Source organism: Varanus komodoensis, unplaced genomic scaffold, assembly GCF_004798865.1.
Source record: "Varanus komodoensis strain SLA01 unplaced genomic scaffold, ASM479886v1 scaffold25, whole genome shotgun sequence".
In the NCBI taxonomy this organism is placed as follows: Eukaryota; Metazoa; Chordata; class Lepidosauria; order Squamata; family Varanidae; genus Varanus; species Varanus komodoensis.
The window spans coordinates 15,230,839-15,247,432 of NW_025335661.1; the positions used below are offsets into that span (position 1 = coordinate 15,230,839).

At 40.5% G+C, this 16,594-nt stretch overlaps 1 protein-coding gene across 2 annotated transcripts in view; it reads left to right on the forward strand.

Moving 5' to 3' along the window:
- Window positions 1–16,594, forward strand: part of MME (membrane metalloendopeptidase) — a 170,193-nt gene that overhangs the window by 76,648 nt on the left and 76,951 nt on the right. Inside the window, exon 1 of one of the 2 annotated variants that reach the window (XM_044432892.1) lies at window positions 9,090–9,152. The exons of the other annotated variant lie outside the window; for it this stretch is intronic. The gene's annotated coding sequence lies outside the window, so the exon portion shown is untranslated. Of the gene's footprint in view, window positions 1–9,089; window positions 9,153–16,594 lie in introns of those variants that run through there. 2 annotated transcript variants of the gene reach the window in all.

Below are 16,594 nucleotides of genomic sequence, written 5' to 3' on the forward strand. Positions count from 1 at the left end.
GGAGGACAGGCTGAACAGGTCCTACAGTCACACTCTTCCATGCTCCCATGAGATATGGCAAATTTTCTTGAAATAATAATGATCTGTACGTTTGCATCTCTACTTATTAATAATCCTGTACACATTTTATTCAAGTGACTGTCCAATTGGTGATGACCCATACCCCCTACTTTGGTGATTCAGTAGCTGCCATTCTAACTTTCCTACCCAATGGATGGCAGCATTTTCACCTGTGACTGTTCTGAACACCTGGGGGAGAAAGGAAAGGGGCTGTCAGGTAGCACTCCTACCTATTCAACAGGTGCTTGTCCCTGCCAGAGATGAAGGACACCAACCATTGATTTGCTCCAGTCATACAGTCCAGCAGCTTGGTTTGGCAACAGAAGGACTGAGGGACTGCTTTTAATTCTAGATTGCCACCATGAAAAGCTGCCAAGGAGATTGTCATCCATAGATGAGCAGTTAATATTTTATCTGAATAGCATTATAGGCATTGGTATTTCTTTCACATTTTATACCTTTTCAACCTGTAGAGTTCCTTATAGACACACATGCCTACATGCAAGGCATCTAGCAAAATATTTCAGATATTTTACATTAAATTTAATACTTGTTTAATTTAATACTTGTTTAAAAACAAAACTAATGCAAGCCAATAAACAAAACCCGTAAGCAGCAGTAGAATTGTGACAACAGCCATTTAATATAAGCATTAGTTATTGTTAAAATAATATTGATATTAATATTATATTATTTTCTTATACTTCAGTATGAAATCTAAAAGCTGCCTAGAAGAGCACTGCAGTTACCTAATATCTCGATCTAAATAAGATGACAGTGACTTGGAAGAAAAGTCACATATAGAGAAGTAGACACAATAAACACCCACCTCCATATCATAAATCATTTTGGAAAGACCAGCTTTGGCTATAGGAGAAAGAAACTTCTTATGCATTTTCTTTATCTGCTGATCACATTTTTTCAGAAATGTATCAACCACTTGTTTGTGTGAAACATGTTAGTATACTTCCTCTTTTATATTATTCTTGTTATTGTATTACATCTATATCCCATCTTTTTCCTTTGCAAGAAACCCAGGGCAGCTTACATAGTTTCCCACTCTATTTTATCCTCACAACAACAACCCTGTGAGGTAAGCTAGGCTGAGAGCAAGTTACCAGCCCAGGTTCATGACAGAGCAGGGACTAGAACCCAGATGCCCCAGCTCCCCAGTCCAATGCTTCTACCACCATACCATGCCGGAGTGAATTACCTCGTAACCGGATTAAGGTAAACTTTGCATATGGGAAGTGCAGACTAGCACCTCGGGTTGAGATTTTTGTTTGTCAGCCCATTCTGGGTAGGATAGAAAGAGCACCGTCCAGTAAGGCTACCTATGACTTTCTGAACTTGGAGGATTTTCTGCATCCAATGACAAACTACGGCTACTATGTCTTTTGGCCTCATTGTTCATGAATCTTTTCTGTATATGTACAACTGCCACTCAGAGGCGACACTTCATGGATGTGACAAAATTGGCTCTAGTCAACAGCAACTCCTGCCTGTGAATGTTTGTGGCCTTTATGGTGTGGAAGGATGGTTGCTTATGCTATAATTACATCAGCCATGATTATACTGCAGTTGCAGTAAGTCATATCTGTTTTGCCCTACTGATGTAACCAATGTAGAATTTACTATAATTTATAAGCTAAAAGAAAGTCAGTTGTAAAATCCAGACACTGTCTGGGATGGTGCCTTATTCTTAAGTTCATCTAAAGTTCACCATAGTTCAGTGATGGAAGCTGACGTCCCATTAATTAAATTTGTAATGGCAGAGGTGAATTCAGATGACCAACTTCTGCTTTGGCACAGTTTTTTTCTCCCATGTGCTTGGTTATTTCCATTATTTTGCACTTAGGGAAGGATCCAATCCTTATTGGATCTCACATGGGATCAAATCCATCTGATGTGACTGATCTTCCCTATGTTTCTTCCTCTTATAGCCCTACCCTTCTATTTCCAAAAATTCTCTGGAGGGTTCCCAAACCCTCCAGAGCAGATTTGGTTGAGAGTTGTAGATGGAAGTGGTAAATCTGTCCCATCCCTCTCTCTCCTTCCGGAGAAATGACTCCATGGATGCAAACCATGATATGCATCCTTTCAGCTGTACCTTCTTTACTTAATGACTGTGGCTTTCTACACGTTTTTTAATGTGTCTGTATTCAATTTCCCACAGTGCTATTAACAGGCTATTGACATAGCATAGCTTTGGGACATTAGAGAAAGCTAAAATGGAGGGTAGAGTTAACCACCCAGTGAGAAAGTTGGGCCCTGCTGCTACGAAAAGTAATCCCCGGTTATAATGTGGAGGTCACTAGTGGGACCTTTTACCAACCAGTTTGTCTTCTCTGCCTTTTTCCCATAAATCTGAGATTTCACAATTGTAAGTCTTCTTTATATACATTGACCTGCTGCTCAGTCCACCTGCATCTCCTTTTGCCCTATCCCTTTGGAAGAAACCTGAAATAAGTCGTCAGTTGCCACAGACCAATAAGATGACTCCTGTGAGCCGAATATTATGCCCCCATAAGATTGTGGTCCTATATAAGTAGGGATGGATCCCTCAATCTGCCTTACAACAAGATTTCTGGGGCTGGGGGTATTTCATCCCATTTCTTCATGAGCTTGACATTTTTCACAGTACGCACCTCACATACATTCATGCCCATTTTATGTGATATGCATATTAATATATGCATTTGGGATATGTTTGAAAATGAATTCCTTTTTTTTGTCACATGCAACCCATTGACTAAAATGTGTTTCTGGATATTTGGGAAAGGTGCACATTTTGCTTATTTTACAAATGTGTGACTGTTGCCAATGCTTAAAAAGTGTTGCAAAATCTATCAGACACAAGCTTACAAATGTACTGATTTCAACTGTAAGTCTGGGTCAGCATTTGGGTCCAGAAAGTGCAAACTGGGTAACTCCATGAAAACAGGCAAACAAGAAGCAAGCAAACAGACAAACCCTTGAGAAAGCAAAGTTCTCACACATCCCCATATGTTAGATCAATTATTACCACTTATAATCTTATGGCCCAGAATCCATTTAGCAGGTATTGAACTGAAACTTGGCAGTGTAGGAGAGCTTGGTTTAAGGATGATCTGGGCCCATTTTGGTAGAAATGGTTAATTTATGGAAGTTTAAAGTTTGATGAGAGACCTCCATCAGTTTGTCTGTTTTCTTTCTCATAGACTTTATTAGGGCTAAATTGTATTGGCTGATTTCTCCATTTGTACCTTTCAGGAAATATTTTCTTTTATCAAGCCATGGGGAAGATCTAAGATAGTGCCCCACACTTGTATTTTTAGTTAAAATGCGATATATATTTTGGACCCATTTTATCCAATGGGACTTCATAAGGCTTGTTCCTAAGTAGACAGAGAAAAATCCTGCAGGAGGGATGGAACAGAATGTGTGTGTGCAGGTGGGGGCTGGTTACCGGGGAAAAGGGGATTTAAGGGAAGGTGAAAGAGAAGAGGAGAGAAGGGAGTTGTTCCGTTAGTTGAGGAAAAACTAGGAGTTGCTCTGTTAAGCACATTTCTTGCTGTTGTTTTTAATCAGCTAAGGTAGTCACTATCACAACAATTTATTAATGGTGTGTATGTGGGGGGGGGGGGGAGCTGCAATTGACTGCTTCTATTCAAGAATGGCCTTCCAGGGCATTAGCACTGCTCTTTGGCTATTGCCAGCACTTTAGCCTGGTTCCTCTTAAAGGGAATGGGATGCTGAATTCCTTGGGAGATTTCACAGCTGCACCTAGTAAACAGCTGGCCCAAACTGACAAGGAACACTTATTTTTTGTTTCCCCATGAAATAGGCTCTTTGATCCTATTGTATCCCAGGTAAAGCAACAGTTTTTGGGAAGAAATCAAATCAGAGCAGCATTCAGATCAGCCAGCCAGTTATTCTGGACAACTAACAAGTTGTTAAAAACCCTACAAACGTTAGGGTTAATATGCCCAACCCTGGGGCTAAAAGTAAAAGAGAGCTAGCGAATTGAATAATATAAAAAGCAGGACTCAGTGCCACTACCCTCCAAAACTGAATTTGGTCCTCAGGCTGAAAGAGGCTCAACATGCCTGGAACGTGATATTCCTCTTAACCTTATTCAGGTGTGATACCTGAAGAGGTTACATGTAAAATCCTTACATACAGGGACTCTACCTCTAAGTCCTGCCTCTGGGTGAATGAGGAACTCTAAAGGCATTCTCTCGAACACAACCAAAAGCCTCCACACAACTCAAACCATGCTTTATCCGGGTTCCTATTCATGTTTAAGTGAAGTAGATTAGAAGCCTTCTTCAGAACTCAGCACAGAAGCCAGAGATGTTGAGGGGTGGTACCCAGTTTTGCCATAATACCTGTTCCCCACTAAGCTTGTATAGACATTATGCTTTGGTGGTAAATAGTGTATCATTCATGGCTGTTTCTTACATTCTTTTTCACATCATAAAGCTAAATGGCATGTATGTGCTAACAATGTATTTCAAAAGCCTTTTGTTATGATAATTCAAAAACAGTTTTGCATACATGCATACACCAGGCATGGTAGCTGGGGAACAAAGAATTAAAGCCTAAAGGTACTATCCAGTTCGTAAACACCTCCAACATGCACCATAGATACAATGCATATGGATAATTCTGCAGAATTATCAATGCTGCAGAATTAGCATTCACCTATGTATCCATTGTCTTTCATATGATGAAGTTTGTTGTATTTATTATAGGACAGGCTTTAAAAAATCACAAGCAAAACATACTTATTTTTAAATGACTGCAGGCACAGAGACACAGTGAAAGGTTTTCAGCATTTATAGTGAATCCAGTATGCATACATTTTGAACACAATGCAAATGACACCATTATCAGGAAGAGCTGACATGTGTGTGCACTCTCTCTCTCTCTCTCTCTCTCTCTCTCTCTCTCTCTCTCTCTCTCTCACACACACACACACACACACACACACACACACACAAAGGGGAAAAGCCATCTACTTCTGGAACCCAAGAACCAGAAAAAATGTCACAGCATTGCAGCAATGCATGAAGGAATACTAGAACCAACACATTCACTCCATAGCAACAGAACAAGTCAGAAGGCAGGGGCTAAGCAACAACCACCACCAAATAGTACAACACCATCAATAGTCACCTAGTTTTCAGCATTTTAATGAACTTTTAGGAAACAAGGAAACATCTCCATATGATAAACCGGTTCAGCTGCATTCACTGAAAGCCAGGTTAATATTCAAGCCTTCTTGAAGTTCAGGGTTTGTCTAAAGTGACCTCGCTTTATATAATTAGACTATACAGATATGCTGTATATATTAGTCATATCTGTGTATTAGTTGCCGTTTTAAAAAACTTAAAATTCATTTAAATTATTGTTGACATTGCTAGAGAATTGTGATCATTGTCTTTGTTCCCTGCTGTTTGTATTTTTGACCCTACGTTACATATTTTTGCTGTTATGGTTTTCAAGTTGTTATTGTTGTTGTAAGCTGCTGAGAGAACTTGAGTGGCATATAAATACTGTCAGTCTTTTCTTTTTTTAATGAAGGAGAGATTAAAAAGATAAAGAATATGTGTTTATTTAAGTTGCATGCTGGCTCAGGATTTATGCAGAACACCCTCGTGAGCCCTCAGTGCTAACATCTGTCCAAGGCTGTCTTTCGAGGAAACAGCTGGATCTGGGAGTTGCCATATTTAGACTACCTATAATACCCTGATGTAGCAGAATGCCAAAACATCATCAGACATTTAAAATTTTTGAATCAGGATATCTACTTCTACCCTGATGGTGTTGTGATATTCAGTCAAGTGCTTGAAGAGAGAAATGACAAGGTGCTAATTCTTGAACAAAGTAATACTGAACGCTTCTGCTATTTAGCTCTCACACTGTCGATAGCATCTTAGGAGAGCTCCTAATTCTTTCTTCCAGATTTCTTTTCTTTTAATGTTTTCAAATTATGAGAATTATGTTTGAGGTCTTCTCACAGAACCACATTTCTTTCCTCATTCCAAATGACAGGAAACCTTCTAAGTATCCCCTAGATGTGAGAAAGTGTTATTCTCTTTCATCACATCACTGTATCAAAATGCAAACCTCAAAACTGGTTCTCCTGCTGCCAGATTTGCCAGTTTCCTCTGTGCTGAGGTATTTAAAATCCTGTAGAGATCAAATCAGCAGTGCCCACTCTCTCTCAGTCCAGGGCCAAGTTCAATTTCAGAAAAGGTCCCAGGGTCCACATTCCAGTGGTGGGCAAGGTTGAAGACAAAAGGGAGTGGGCTCAAAGGCAAATGGGTAGGACAAAAAATGCAGCCCAGTAAGGCTTACTGCTAGTAACTAAGCCTTAGGAGGGGCACTTCAAGGGGAGGCCTAAAACCTGTGCCTAAAAGCTCCAAACAGGTAGTTGGGAAAAAGGTGGTGGGCCTTTCTGGGGAACTTCAGAGGGTCAGATTGGAGCCCACGGTAAGTTGGGCCTGGCCCGTGGGCCTGAGGTTGCACGCCCCAATTAAATTGATGGCATTTATGTGTTTGTTTATTTACAGCATTTCTACCCCATCCTTAACAGTGTCTCAGGACAGCTTAAAAATAAACAATTTTCTCTTCTCATTGATTGATTCTTCTTTTTAATGTGGTGCCGTGCAGCAACAGTACAACCCAATGCACCGTTAATCATCTGCAGGTAATCACAGGCAGGGACAAGTATTCACAACTACAGATGAAAAGATCCATCCATCCCATTCAATGGGACCTTGAGGTGCATCTACATTCATATAGATTGCTTTGAACAAGAATCCCCATTCCTGAATTGATGGAATATTCTATATAAGCAATCAAAGGAATAAAGGCAATGCTTTGTCAATCAAACACCTAGGATCATTCTCAACCTTTTCGACTCCTCTTTCTCTTCTAATGGGATGGGTCTTGCAGAGGCTCATAAAAGTGAGGAAGGACAAAGGTGGCAACTGAACTATTGTTATGCATTCTTGTTTTTGCATTCTTGTGTTGCAAGCAGCCAGTGTGGTGTAGTGGTTAAGAGCATGGGACTGGGACTCAGAGGATCTGGGTTCTAGTCCCCGCTCAGCCATGGAGCCAACTGGGTGACTTTGGGCCAGTCACAGACTCTCAGCCCAACCTACCTCACAGGGTTGTTGTTGTGGGGATAAGATGGAGGAGGAGATGTAAGCTGCCTTGAGCCCTTTGTAGGAAAAAGGCAGGATATAAATCACAATATAATATAATAATAATATTGTGTGGAAAAACAACATGCAAATTAAAAGTGGTGGTGGTGGTGGTGGTGATGATGAAAGTGATGAAGATGAACCTGATGTGTGTGCAGGAAGGTCAGTACTGAAGAAAAAGTAAAGCAGTCTAGCTATCTGCCACGGTGTAGCACATCAGGTCTGGCTAAAGAAAAGGAACACAAAAGAGGATGAGCACAGACAGTGACACTATGAACAGGTAAGCAGAACAAGTAGGCAGACAGCTCACCTGGTCACTGTCTTCTGCTCTGGGCTGAGATGCATTGGATTTCTGTTGAAATTGTAGCAATCATAAATATTCCTCCATGCATATAAATATCAAATTAAAATATTGCACAAATGTTTGACTTATCTTGTTCTCTACTTTGGTGATACATTTCCTTTCTTCCAAGACATGTGGAAGTGAGCAATATGAATACTGTTCATCTTCATTTCATAAGAACACTGACTGACTCTTCCTGGACTGAACTTGAATATGCATTGAGCCTTACTGGAAAGACTGAGGCATCATCATTTTCAAATGTTGCTTTAAAAACAGGGCTCTTTGGCATTTAATACATTATTCTGGTAAGAGCAAAGAGGTTATGCCCAACGAGTGAGCTCAATGTTTCTGTATAACAGGCTCCCTGAGTTCACAAAATAATCTATAAAATGGGGCAAAATGTAGCAATAGGAAACTGCTGACCACTTCTGACCCAATTTTAGATAGTTCAACAGGTATATGTCTGTTATATGCTATGGTATAAGCAAATAAATATATAATTATTAGGATTTAATAAGATATTCAATGGTTTTGGTAAGAATTCTTAATCTAAATGGTGACGGATGCCTCAAACCACCTGTTGCACCAGGGTGGGCAACACATTCATGCACACCCCCACTGTCCTGGCCGCTTCAACCCTACAGCCACCTGGAATGGTGGAACAAAGAGCATTTCAACCCCGCCCTTTCCTAACCCTGTGTGGTAAATGTTCCATAAACTACTAGGACGTATCCAGAGACCTTTTGGATGCTTTGAACTCCCATAGAAAGAAAAGCAATGGGCATGGGAGGGATTTGAAGAAGCTTAGAGATGAGTTAGTATCTGAGGGAGGGTGTACCAAGGAAAGCCATTTTCTAGTGTGGGCCGCATTCCTTTATAGGAAACTTGTCTGAAACTGCCCATTGCTGGTGAGTGAGGCTAATTAAGGGGCAGGAGCAAAAGTGAGTGGGTGACCCCATATCTCTTTGCCCCATCCCTTTTTGTATCCTCTGCCAAGCAAAGATAAATAATTCTTGTCAGGGTTTTGGTCACATAGAAGGAGCTTCTGAAATTGGGCGGAGGGTGGACACAGAGCTATCCCGACTTTCCACTTCAGATTGCAAGCATCTGTGGATGCATTTGTTCGAAGTGTTGCTTGAAAAAAAAAACCCTCCTCTATGCTACACCCTGACATAAAACTGTGAATTTAACACCTTATATGGATATGAATATGAAGAAGTAAGAAGAAGAATATGGAGAGAACATTCTATCACACAGATCTGCTGTGTGGTAAACTATGTGAAGGGGAATATTCATGAGTATGTCCAAATGGGTGGTTTGACTATTCTCCCCCAGCCTGATCACCAACTCAACATTATGCCCATAACTGAAGATCACATGATCCAATCCTGTGTGTGGTTATAGTGCATATTTATTGTGACATATCAGCAGAAGAATCTGCCCAGTATGATTCAAACCACTCATTCATCTAGCACAGTATTGTGAACACTGACAAAGAGCAGCTCTCCAGGCTTGCAGGACCATTTCCTACTCCCAACTGAAAAACCTAGTTGGTAAGCAAGAATTCCAGCAATGAGTTATGGTCCCTTGCTAAATATTTCTCTAAATTGTTAATTATGTGTGTGTATATCTGAGATGTTAATTGTAGTTTAACCTATTTATCTGCCTCTGGCTTTGGGGATGTGCCTGTGTATTTAACTGACAAATATATTTTAGATGTTTGTTTGCTTTTTCAAAAGAAGATAACTTCAGATATGCAGCATCTCCAAAAATATATATTTGCAGGAGAGAGAGTTTCTAAATAACTTTTGATTTTCCAGGGATTTTATATGAGTGTATCTGTTACCAAGCACATCCACTTCTGAATTTTTACTCATCCTAGCCTTAGGTTCATGTTTCAAGGGCATACTTTCTTTCTGGTTAAAACTGGAGGAGTCTTTCACTCTCACAGATGATGCTGTTGACTTTTAGTATGCAAAAGAGTTAGGATTTCTGAGGAGAAACTTGTCATCTCATCAGTCCATGAATTTAGATAAGTCTGTCAATGACTCAGGAGTGAACTTCACTCAATTAGGGGGGCTTACTTTCACATAAACATGCTATAATTTTTGCTTCTGGGATGGACACATGCAGAAATCAGGCGCTTTGTAAAACTTTAGTAAATTTCACTATTTTTTCCTAAGCTAAACAATCCCAGATGCTAAGACCTCTAGAGGAGTTGCATCAGCCTCTTGATCAATGAAAGTTCAGCAAGGATGTTCCTGTGGGTGGCATAACATGATGTGTGATCCTGTTCCCTTTTCAGCACTCAGAACATGTGATTCAAGTCATTTATGTCACAGTTGGCTTGTCTCCAGCATTACCATGTGTGACCTAAGAAATCTGATCTTATTATTGGTAGATCAAATGGATATCATGAACTCAGTTGACCTTCCTCCTTTGATAGTAGGAAGTCTGTTATGCAACATATTTTTTAAAAGAAATATATACACAGCAACTTTATTTTCATTTTGAAATGGATAGTGCTCTGTTCCTAAAGCAGGATCTAGCCAACGTTAATCACTTTTACAGCTCTGTTAAGCTAATGTGATTTGCAACACAGGCCAAACCATGTTTATACCAAGTTGTGCTGACATTTGGGCTGAGAGCTTCTCTACATTAAGCACCTGTGATTCCTCATTTACTCAAGTCCATGGACTTTTTCATGAGGTCATCAACCTCCAGGCCTTCTCCTCTGTTTTCCAGCCATTTTTGAGGGACTTCATAGAGCAAGGAAGGTCAGCTATTAAAATCCATACTGCAACAAACTTGAACAAAAGCCACGTAGAAAAGTTGTGAGGCTGCTAAAGTGTGAACACCACAGCACCACTTGCCATAAGTCAGAGATGACTCAACAGCACATAACAACAACAACAGTGAGAAATGAGTTTACTGCCCCCAGTACCCTCCTAAACAGCAGCCCTGGCTTTAAGTCCTGCGCTCCCCGTGTTGAACAAAGAGCAAATTCAAGAAGTTCTCTGAACACTTCCCAATCAGCATACAAACATGTTGGCAGCGGGACTGGCATTCACATCTCTACCCACTTAGATATGTTGCTTGCAGGTGAGGCCAGGTGAGACCACTAAATGAACAAGCCTACATCTGGGAAATTCCAGGACGTTCCTCATAAAATTCCAGCAAAGCCTCCTGTTGTCATTGGACATGGGCCCCCACTCACATGCTAGACAATATCTAAGCATCTTCAGTTCAGAATACCTGGTCCAAAAGATATAAAGCTCTTTCCCATGGTGCCATTCTGGCCAGTCATCTTAAGGAGTAGTTCATTACTCTGGACCAGGATAGGATGTGGCCTACTCCACATTCTTCTCTGAGAAGCATTTATTGCTTCAACAACCACACTAATTCCTTAGGGTGCTGTTTGATAGGGTCTGTGTCTGGTCTGGATGCAAGCACAGAATTCTGATCCCCTCCCCATAAATAATCTTGTACTCATAACCTGCTCAGGTCAATCTCCATCAGATAGTTGTACCAAACGTTTCTATGCAGTTTTGTGATTAAATGTTTCCATGCAGATATGACTGAAATGTTTTCAGCTCAAGTATGAAAGCTAGACTTTCTTTTTCCAGCTGGGACTAGCCCCATATTCCTGCTTATTAGTGTCTTGAAGGCATATCACCTGGGCTATTTTCTTTGGGATACACTGCCCCTCTGATGAAGAACCACAGAAAAGGAATAATTAATTCAGGTCAAAATGAAACAAAGCACTGATAATTTGAATAGCCCTTTCAATTATTGGAAAGGTTTTCCTTCCGTCCTTCCTTCCTTCCTTCCTTCCTTCCTTCCCTTTTTCCTGTCTCCCCAGTGCCACAAGGGAATTTCCTTAAGAGGCAGTGCCTTTTAATTTGTTAAGAAGGCCAAATGATTTGGAAGGAATTGATTATAATAATGCAACATTCCTAGAATGCCTGAAGTTCTGATACATTTTTCTGGGATGCTACCTGTAGTAGTTTGAGGTATGTTCTATATTTCAAAAGCAATGGAGCCAAATGTATTTCCGAACTTTCTGTAGCCATTTTCCTTTATCCCCACTTTTTCCTGAAAGTGATAAATCTTCTGTTTGCTTGGCTTTCTTTGTTCTAAACTGGTTGTGTTGCCTGATTGCCCTCCCTCCTGCAATTATTTGCCAAATCTCCGGTCATCCTGCATTTATGGCACTGGGTCATTTTAGACTTGCAGACTGAGGCTGGATGCACTGCTCCATAATGTAAACATGTCTCTGAATTCTTAAACTTCAGCTGAGGGCTTTGCAATTGGTTTATGGGTTCCTGCTGAGTTTCTTTTTGCCTAACTGTAAATTCTCCCAATTTTTTAAACTGCTCTTATCATGGCAGTTGCTACCTTTACAGCTTTGTCCCAGGTCAAATTCTTCATCTGCCAGTAATTTCTCATTGATGTTAACATCGCCAACTCCATAAACAAGTCTCTCTATAAACATGTCCTTCAGAACATTCCCCCCAAAACAGTGTATAGTGAGGTTTTCTGAGATCAGATACATATGGTAATATAAATTTACCTCCCTTCCTTCTTCTGTAATGAAATTTGAATTGTTCCATAGTTATACTTGTCTTGCATTCAGACAAAAACTTTTGCAACCCAGCCAAAGTTTTAATTCTTGGCTTTTCTGATTGCAACAAACTCCTCAAATGGATTATAGGTTTCAGTACTGCACACATCAAGTAAAACCAAGTAATATCACTTTTGGATTATTTTCAATAGTGATACAATATTTTCAGAAAACAGTAGCCCAATCTGTCCACAGAGTTCTGCCATTGAGTCTACTAACTCTACTGGATGAAATTCCTCAGCTTTCCTACCATATGGCATCAGAGGGTTTTCTCATCACTACCATTTCTACCAAATTGCATCATGGGGTTTTCTCATCACTGTCTGAAGGCCAGTTCAGTTAAAGCAAAGGGCAGGGATGGGGTGGAGCAGAGTCATCTTTCTAACTTAGTATAGTGACGTCTGTAGCAGTGCCCATTACCATGCTGCCAACCAGAAAGTGAAAATGGAGGAAATGAAGAAAAAGTAGAGAAGCCTTCACACCATACTGAGTGAACCATACCTAAAAAACAAAACAGAAGACGGGAGAATGATAGTCAGATTGGCAAATGATTTCATTTTTACTTAAAAGCAGAAGAAGAGACTTTAACAGATTCGATGGAAATAAGCAGAATTAGTTTAACCTTGTCAACTTATATTGACAACTTATAATTGCTTTTATTTATTGTTTGTAAGCCACCCTGAGGCTTCGGCAAATGGGGCGGCATAAAAATGTTTTAATAAATAAATAAAAACTTGTTAATGCAAGTTGCAGGTTCATTCAGCTATTTTATCCTGTAGAAGAGTAAAGATGTTTCGGTGGAGACCAAGGCCAAGATCATTCAGCCTATTGCATTCTCAAGCACCATGTATGGGTGTGACATATAGACAGTGAAGAAAGCTGACAGGAAAAAATGGATGCATTTGAAGCATAGAATCATAGAATCATAGAGTACAAGAGTTGGAAGGTGCCATGAAGGCCATTGAGTCCAACTCCCTGCTGTTGCAGGACACCACATTACACCATCCCACTCAGATGGCTGTCCAGATTCTTTCTGAATGTCTCCAGTGTGGGAGCGTCCACCACCTCTCTAGGCAGTTGGTTCCACTGTTATATTGCTCTGACAATGAGGAAGCTTTTCCTGATGTCTAGCCTGAATCTGGGTTGCTGCAAGTTGAAGCTTTGTGAATGCCCTGGACCACTAAATCAAATCAAACCAGAACTTCCCCTGAAATGATGAAACTGAAGGTGTCATACTCTGGACACATCATGAGAAGACAAGACTCACTGGAACAGACAATCCTACTAGGGAAACTCAAAGCCAGAAAAAGAAAGGGATGACCAAAGAAGAGATGAAATGATTCCACAAGACTCCACAGCCTTGATTTTAGAAGAGCCAAGCAGGGATGTCAGGGCTGGGACATCTTGGAGGGCTTTCATTCACAGGGTCCCCGTAAGTTAGAGAGGACTTGACAGCATGTAACAACAGCAGGGGGATGGTACAGTGCTTTCTCCCTTCTAAGCTGGTTGGGCTGGTGGAGGAATTTTGCTCTTTCTACAAATGATGACATGGAAGCACCTTCACTACGGTTGCACTGTGAAGGGGCATCCATGTTTTCCATGGTGTGGGACACAAGAACATAGGAAGAGCCATGCTGGATCAGACCAAAGGACCATAATTCAAGGTCCATGATTCTGTTCACAGTGTTCAGTCAACCACTGGACAGTTTAGCTGAAGGCAAGGTTTAAATCCTCTTTCCTCAGAGCTCAAACTTCCATCAGATTCATAGCATTTAGCAGCTGGATTTAGGTAAAAATAAGATCAAGAGATTTGAACATGAATTTCCTATATTTTGACCCTGAATCTGTGACCCAGCCCTTTTGCAGTACAGGCAGTAATGGAGGAGAAATACAGCAGTTATTACACTAGGTTATTATTATTATATGCTTTCCCACAGGATTGTAAAATCCCAAACCACCTTCCACTCATTCTTAGTAACTATGATTTTTCATTGTGCAGTGCATTCATTCAGAACAGTGAAATAAGCTCTGAAATGATTTCCATGTCAGGATGAACCTTAAGAATATTTTGCACTACCTTCTCAGCACATGACAGATGAATAGGAGAAACGGCTGACCCATGGGCTTTTACTTATTCCTTGCAGTTATATTCTGCCTTACACTAAAAATAAAAGATGGCTACTGATAAAGACACATTAAGGAACTCAGTTAAAATTAAGTAAAACATACATCCAAAAAAAACAGATCAGTAAGAAAAGAATAGTAATGCATGCCAGATTAAAACCATTACAGAAGCAAAACAGCTTAGATGCCAGATGCTTATATGAGTATTCAATGTATCTGCATGAGGAGCAGAAATAGCAATGTTTAGTTTGGCCCAGAGTTTTATAGACTGGGAGCAGTCACCAAGAAGACCTTTTCTCATTTTTCTGCCAAATAGCGGCAGGACAGGGAGAAGGTCTCTCCTGATGAGCTTAAGACCTGGGCAGGTTTCCAATGACATGCACCTGAAACAAGGTCCCAGGGTAGCCCTCAGTTCATGGAGGATTCGAGCTAAGATGCAGTACAAACTCATATGCACAGAAGCAGCTGAATGCCAAAATCTGGAACTCATCCATACTGAGGCTGCCTTAAAGCTTTTGCCATGAGCTGGACTGACTGTGCGAATTAGCTCTTGCTTTTCAACTGGTACTTAAAAAGAAAGAAAGGAAAAGAAGAAAGGAAATCACACAAGAGACTTCATAAAACAGGAGCAAAGAACATGTATTAAGGGAGCCAAGACTTGTGTCAGACCATAATAAACTATGACAGAAAGTTCATGGGAGTGAGCTGAGTGGTGGGGAATATTGGTGAGAAACACCTATGCCTCACTGATATGGAATCATCTCTGTAAAAGCAAAATGTAATGACCAGAAAGCACCGTTATCTGACAACATTATGCATGATAGGATTTTTCTGCAGCCAAAGGGCTAAAAGAGATATTTTAAAATTAGTCTGATTGCTCATATTATGGATTGAGTGAACAGTGATGCTGTTGGGAGGGGGAATCCCTCAAAAGAGGGCACAGGCTCAGAGCCCTTCTGCAGGGCAGATTCTGGATCCGTCTCAATATTTATAATGTACAAAATAATATGATTCTTGGGATGGCTTAAAATAACAACAGAAAACAACTCTTATAAAGCACAACGTGACATCAATGTGACAACTACCATTTTTCAACAAGGTTAAGAAATAAGAATTTAAATTTAAAGATTAAGGATTTAAGAGGCTTCAGAAATTAAAAAGTTTTTCATCTGGCACTGAAAAATGGTGCCCAGTGAACCTGTCTGGGAGAATCATTTCACAGCAGAATGTCATTCCCAAAGTGCCCTTTCCCAAGTAGCCAGCACATACCATCTCATTTGGACTTGTAGCAAAGCCTGTTCTATCCCCATCTGACCTATCTTGGCATCTCTGGCCCTTTAAACAATTCAAGTGAGAATGTGTAGTATCTAGCAAGCAAACACCCAAACAAAGGAGGTGATAGGATGCTGAACAATGGACTGTACCATTTCAGACTTCAGGCAGGGATGTCAAATTTTAAATGTCTCCACTATTCTTTCCCTGTAAGTAGAAAACTAGCCCAGCAAGGAACAGGCTGAACTTAAACTACTCTCCCTGATGTGCTTGTTTTCAACTTGCTGGACATTTTCCAAGGAAGAGTATTTAGAAATGGCATCTCATCCTACTTGCAGTCTATGCAGTGTTGTCCATGTTACTACGAAAGTATTCTAGCAAAGCACTTCATTGCTTGTGTCAATCAGATCTGATGAGGGTCAAGTAAGGGGTTTTGTTCTGAAGTCCAGCTTGTATTTGCTAACCAAGGTAGCACCTTTGCTAACCAAAATAGTGCAGTATTACCCTCATATCAAAAACTAGAAATCCACGAACAGAAATCTTTTGTGAAATTCTGAGCTCCCTTCAGTGCCTCCTATCTGTACATAAGAGACCAAATTATTTAGTTAAACTTGAGTAAGTTAATTAATGAGAGCTCTTTGGTCACTGATAGATGGGTACCCTTAACGGTTTGGAACCTGGATACCTAAAGGAATGCCTTCTTCCATATTTGCCCTCCCGCCCCTTGAGATCGGCAGCAGAGGTTCTCCTCCTGGAACCCTCCTTGAAAGATATTAGGAGGCAAAGTACCCGGAGGAGGGCTTTCTCTGTGGTGGCACCCCATCTATGGAAAGCGCTCCCCAGAGAGGTTCGCCTGGCGCTGTCGTTATTTGTTTTTCGGCACCAGGTTAAGACCCCTTTATTCCAGCAATATTTTAATAAGTTTTAATGTTGTCTTTTCTATGTTTTTAACTGCAGACAGTGTGGGTCGGGAAT